Source organism: Mya arenaria, chromosome 1, assembly GCF_026914265.1.
Source record: "Mya arenaria isolate MELC-2E11 chromosome 1, ASM2691426v1".
In the NCBI taxonomy this organism is placed as follows: domain Eukaryota; kingdom Metazoa; phylum Mollusca; class Bivalvia; order Myida; family Myidae; genus Mya; species Mya arenaria.
The window spans coordinates 16,183,509-16,190,126 of NC_069122.1; positions in this window are offsets into that span (position 1 = coordinate 16,183,509).

Genomic DNA, 6,618 nt, shown 5'->3' on the forward strand with positions numbered 1-6,618 from the left:
CTGATGTATACATGAAGACATTTTTTTTGTAATTTACTGAGCCTAAAGGTGGTATACATAAAGCTCCGTTTCTGCCCGATTATTGCCACTATCCATGCGTATATCTACAACAGCAAGATTTATACAGATATTAATTTCAAATACGAAGGTATATTTTATTTTATTATTTTGACCATTATCTGTAATTTGTATCTCAAACTTCGAAACATTAATGTAAACAAGTACACTCTCGTAACCATATCAGCCTGCATGTATATATACAGTTCACTTACATAACACATATTTCATACAAATTCTTAGAATATGAAAAGTATGTTTTTAAACACTTTTTTCATCTGTTTTTAAAATGGTATACATGATTTCGTCAGCAGTTTAAAGTGTCAATTCATTCATAGTAGGTCCCCCACCCAACACTTATTTTTCTTGCAGTGTTGGGGATGTATTAACATCATTGGTAACGGAGTTCCAGGAGATTACAAGGTTGATCTCACTCTGGTTTGCATTGTCTAAATGTATTCAGTTACAAGTACTGTGATGTTTGTCGAGAATAGATGCGTGTAAAGCGTACGAAATCTTAAGTTATTAAATACACTGGGTGAGACTTAAACATGTTCTCATATATGTAAACGTTTTCATTATTTTTCCAAGGTTGATCTTTTCATAAGTTTGTGCTGAGAGAACAACCTCGAGTTCCTTTTGGTCTTGTTACAAAATTATGTTCTACATTATTTTCATGATACGCCTCATCCGACTGCTTTCTAGCCTCAAACTTTTGTTTTTTTAAGCATTCAAGTTTTTCATGTGTAGGTGCCATTTTGTTGCCCTGTTACATTAGATTCGTAAAGCGGTGTCTAGAATGTGTTTTTTTTTGCGTCTTCATCTGATTTTGTTTCCTGATATAAATTTGTGTCATCCACGTATAAATTTAGCATACATTTATCAGTTTCAAGGAGGATATTTATAAAGATGAAAATTAATACATGCCACAAGACACTTTCGGAAGGACAACACTTTTAGCATCAGTAAAAAATATTGCTTACAGTGAATGACTGGAAATTGTTTTCCTTGACGAAGAAAGTCCTGAAGCCAGGTTGTAGTAATTATCTATTTTTATGGTTCTCAATACCTGTTATAAGTATTTGGTGGTGCACCTTTTCAAAAGCTGCCTTTAAGTCTAGATATATTAATACTACAGTCTGTCTTGTGACCAGTCGTGAAGGCATTATGTACGATAGATTGCGCATTCTTGAGTGTATTTATTGAATCCATGTTGGATTTTCAGAATCGGTCATTCTGTAAAACACCGAAAAAATAAACTCTGAAATATTAGCGAGCCAAACTCAAAACATATAATTATGTAAACATCAAAGAAAATGTTTGATTAAATGCATGGCTATATCATAGACTACTCAGTTGTATTAAACCTAGGGACAGAATTTTGACAAATTCAGTGGAGGACCAATAACAGACGTGGCTTATCAAGTATAAATACACACATTTGTATACAAAATATACGGGTGAGACAATAAATTGAGGGACGTTCCCATCAATTCCAAATAACTATGAACTTCTTTAAAGATTCCAAAATACATAGAGAATAATGCATACCAAAAGTAAATAATTCATTCGTAGCTACGCCACTCGTGAATTTTAGTTCGGTTAAGTATATTGCGATCTTAAACTTCAACTAGCAGTTGTTATTTTATTTATATAGAGATATTAAATGAAATTTGTTTTTTCAGAATAAAGTAACGTCATCACGTTGTTGAAATTGTGTTTCAACTCTTTTCGCGCTGACGATTGATTTTTAAATTCTTGGGCTACAATTACAAAAAAAATGAAAACTATCAAATTTTTTTTTTAGTTAAATATCATTTGTTTTGTCGTACATTTCTCATTGGAGTAGTTTTGTCGTACATTTCTAATTGGAGTAGTTTCGTCGTACGTGTACATTTCTTATTGGAGTTGTTTTGTCGTACATTTCTTATTGGAGTAGTTTTGTCGTACATTCCTTATTGGAGTAGTTTTGTCGTACATTTCTTATTGGAGTAGTTTTGTCGTACATTTCTTATTGGAGTTGTTTTGTCGTACATTTTTTATTGGAGTAGTTTTGTCGTACATTTCTTATTGGAGTTGTTTTGTCGTACATTTCTTATTGGAGTAGTTTTGTCGTACATTCCTTATTGGAGTTGTTTTGTCGTACATTTCTTATTGGAGTAGTTTCGTCGTACGTGTACATTTCTCATTGGAGTTGTTTTTTCGTACATTTCTTATTGGAGTAGTTTTGTCGTACATTTCTTATTGGAGTTGTTTTGTCGTACGTGTACATTCTTTATTGGAGTAGTTTTGTCGTACATTTCTTATTGGAGTTGTTTTGTCGTACATTCCTTATTGGAGTTGTTTTGTCGTACATTTCTAATTGGAGTAGTTTCGTCGTACGTGTACATTTCTCATTGGAGTTGTTTTTTCGTACATTTCTTATTGGAGTAGTTTTGTCGTACATTTCTTATTGGAGTAGTTTTGTCGTACGTTTACATTCCTTATTGGAGTAGTTTTGTCGTACATTTCTTATTGGAGTACTTTTGTCGTACGTGTACATTCCTTATTGGAGTTGTTTTGTCGTACATTTCTTATTGGAGTTGTTTTGTCGTACATTTCTCATTGGAGTAGTTTTGTCGTACATTTCTTATTGGAGTAGTTTTGTCGTACGTGTACATTTCTCATTGGAGTTGTTTTGTCGTACATTCCTTATTGGAGTAGTTTTGTCGTACATTTCTTATTGGAGTACTTTTGTCGTACGTGTACATTCCTTATTGGAGTTGTTTTGTCGTACATTTCTCATTGGAGTTGTTTTGTCGTACATTTCTTATTGGAGTAGTTTTGTCGTACATTTCTTATTGGAGTAGTTTTGTCGTACGTGTACATTTCTCATTGGAGTTGTTTTGTCGTACATTCCTTATTGGAGTAGTTTTGTCGTACATTTCTTATTGGAGTAGTTTTGTCGTACGTGTACATTCCTTATTGGAGTTGTTTTGTCGTACATTCCTTATTGGAGTTGTTTTGTCGTACATTTCTCATTGGAGTAGTTTTTCGTACGTGTACATTTCTCATTGGAGGAGTTTTGTCGTACATTTCTTATTGGAGTTGTTTTGTCGTACATTTCTCATTGAAGTTGTTTTCTGGTACATTTCTCATTGGAGTAGTTTCGTCGTACGTGTACATTTCTTATTGGAGTTGTTTTGTCGTACATTTCTCATTGGAGTAGTTTTGTCGTACATTCCTTATTGGAGTAGTTTTGTCGTACATTTCTTATTGGAGTTGTTTTGTCGTACATTTCTTATTGGAGATGTTTTGTCGTACATTTCTTATTGGAGTTGTTTTGTCGTACGTGTACATTTTTTATTGGAGTAGTTTTGTAGTACATTTCTTATTGGAGTAGTTTTGTCGTACATTTCCAATTGGAGTAGTTTTGTCGTACGTGTACATTTCTAATTGGAGTAGTTTTGTCGTACGTGTACATTCTTTATTGGAGTTGTTTTGTCGTACATTCCTTATTGGAGTAGTTTTGTCGTACATTTCTAATTGGAGTAGTTTTGTCGTACGTGTACATTTCTCATTGGAGTTGTTTTGTCGTACATTTCTTATTGGAGTAGTTTTGTCGTACATTTCTTATTGGAGTAGTTTTGTCGTACATTTCTAATTGGAGTAGTTTTGTCGTACGTGTACATTCCTTATTGGAGTTGTTTTGTCGTACATTCCTTATTGGAGTTGTTTTGTCGTACATTTCTTATTGGAGTAGTTTTGTCGTACATTTCTTATTGGAGTAGTTTCGTCGTACGTGTACATTTCTCATTGGAGTTGTTTTGTCGTACATTCCTTATTGGAGTAGTTTTGTCGTACATTTCTTATTGGAGTTGTTTTGTCGTACATTTCTTATTGGAGTAGTTTTGTCGTACATTTCTTATTGGAGTTGTTTTGTCGTACATTTCTTATTGGAGTTGTTTTGTCGTACATTTCTTATTGGAGTAGTTTTGTCGTACGTGTACATTCCTTATTGGAGTAGTTTTGTCGTACATTTCTTATTGGAGTAGTTTTGTCGTACATTCCTCATTGGAGTAGTTTTGTCGTACATTTCTTATTGGAGTTGTTTTGTCGTACATTTCTTATTGGAGTTGTTTTGTCGTACATTTCTTATGGGAGTTGTTTTGTCGTACGTGTACATTTCTCATTGGAGTAGTTTTGTCGTACATTCCTTATTGGAGTAGTTTTGTCGTACATTTTTTATTGGAGTTGTTTTGTCGTACATTTCTTATTGGAGTTGTTTTGTCGTACATTTGTTATGGGAGTTGTTTTGTCGTACGTGTACATTTCTCATTGGAGTAGTTTTGTCGTACATTCCTTATTGGAGTTGTTTTGTCGTACATTTCTAATTGAAGAAGTTTCGTCGTACGTGTACATTTCTTATTGGAGTAGTTTTGTCGTACATTTCTTATTGGAGTAGTTTTGTCGTACATTTCTCATTGGAGTAGTTTTGTCGTACATTTCTAATTGGAGTAGTTTCGTCGTACGTGTACCTTCCTTATTGGAGTCGTTTTGTCGTACATTTCTTATTGAAGTTGTTTTGTCGTACGTTCCTTATTGGAGTAGTTTTGTCGTACATTTCTTATTGGAGTCGTTTTGTCGTACATTTCTCATTGGAGTAGTTTTGTCGTACATTTCTAATTGGAGTAGTTTCGTCGTACGTGTACATTTCTTATTGGAGTAGTTTTGTCGTACATTTCTTATTGGAGTTGTTTTGTCGTACGTGTACATTTCTTATTGGAGTTGTTTTGTCGTACATTTCTCATTGGAGTAGTTTTGTCGTACATTCCTTATTGGAGTAGTTTTGTCGTACATTTCTTATTCGAGTTGTTTTGTCGTACATTTCTTATTGGAGATGTTTTGTCGTACATTTCTTATTGGAGTTGTTTTGTCGTACGTGTATATTCTTTATTGGAGTAGTTTTGTCGTACATTTCTAATTGGAGTAGTTTTGTCGTACGTGTACATTTCTAATTGGAGTAGTTTTGTCGTACGTGTACATTCTTTATTGGAGTTGTTTTGTCGTACATTCCTTATTGGAGTAGTTTTGTCGTACATTTCTAATTGGAGTAGTTTTGTCGTTCGTGTACATTTCTCATTGGAGTTGTTTTTTCGTACATTTCTTATTGGAGTATTTTTGTCGTGCATTTCTTATTGGAGTAGTTTTGTCGTACGTGTACATTCCTTATTGGAGTTGTTTTGTCGTACATTTCTCATTGGAGTAGTTTTGTCGTACATTTCTAATTGGAGTAGTTTCGTCGTACATGTACATTTCTTATTGGAGTTGTGTTGTCGTACATTTCTCATTGGAGTAGTTTTGTCGTACATTCCTTATTGGAGTAGTTTTGTCGTACATTTCTTATTGGAGTTGTTTTGTAGTACATTTCTTATTGGAGTTGTTTTGTCGTACATTTCTTATTGGAGTTGTTTTGTCGTACGTGTACATTTCTCATTGGAGTAGTTTTGTCGTACATTCCTTATTGGAGTTGTTTTGTCGTACATTTCTAATTGGAGTAGTTTCGTCGTACATGTACATTTCTTATTGGAGTAGTTTTGTCGTACATTTCTTATTGGAGTTGTTTTGTCGTACATTTCTCATTGGAGTAGTTTTGTCGTACATTTCTAATTGGAGTAGTTTCGTCGTACGTGTACATTCCTTATTGGAGTAGTTTTGTCGTACATTTCTTATTGGAGTTGTTTTGTCGTACATTTCTTATTGGAGTAGTTTTGTCGTACATTTCTTATTGGAGTCGTTTTGTCGTACATTTCTCATTGGAGTAGTTTTGTCGTACATTTCTAATTGGAGTAGTTTCGTCGTACGTGTACATTTCTTATTGGAGTAGTTTTGTCGTACATTTCTTATTGGAGTTGTTTTGTCGTACGTGTACATTTCTTATTGGAGTTGTTTTGTCGTACATTTCTTATTGGAGTTGTTTTGTCGTACATTTCTTATTGGAGTAGTTTTGTCGTACATTTCTTATTGGTGTTGTTTTGTCGTACGTGTAAATTTCTCATTGGAGGAGTTTTGTCGTACATTCCTTATTGGAGTTGTTTTGTCGTATATTTCTAATTGAAGTAGTTTCGTCGTACGTGTACATTTCTTATTGGAGTAGTTTTGTCGTACATTTCTTATTGGAGTTGTTTTGTCGTACATTTCTCATTAGAGTACTTTTGTCGTACATTTCTAATTGGAGTAGTTTCGTCGTACGTGTACATTCCTTATTGGAGTAGTTTTGTCGTACATTTCTTATTGGAGTAGTTTTGTCGTACGTGTACATTCCTTATTGGAGTAGTTTTGTCGTACATTTCTTATTGGAGTAGTTGTGTCGTACATTTCTAATTGAAGTAGATTTGTCGTACATTTCTAATTGGAGTTGTTTCGTCGTACGTGTACATTTCTTATTGGAGTAGTTTTGTCGTACATTTCTTATTGGAGTTGTTTTGTCGTACGTGTACATTTCTTATTGGAGTAGTTTTGTCGTACATTTCTTATTGGAGTTGTTTTGTCGTACATTCCTTATTGGAGATGTTTTGTCGT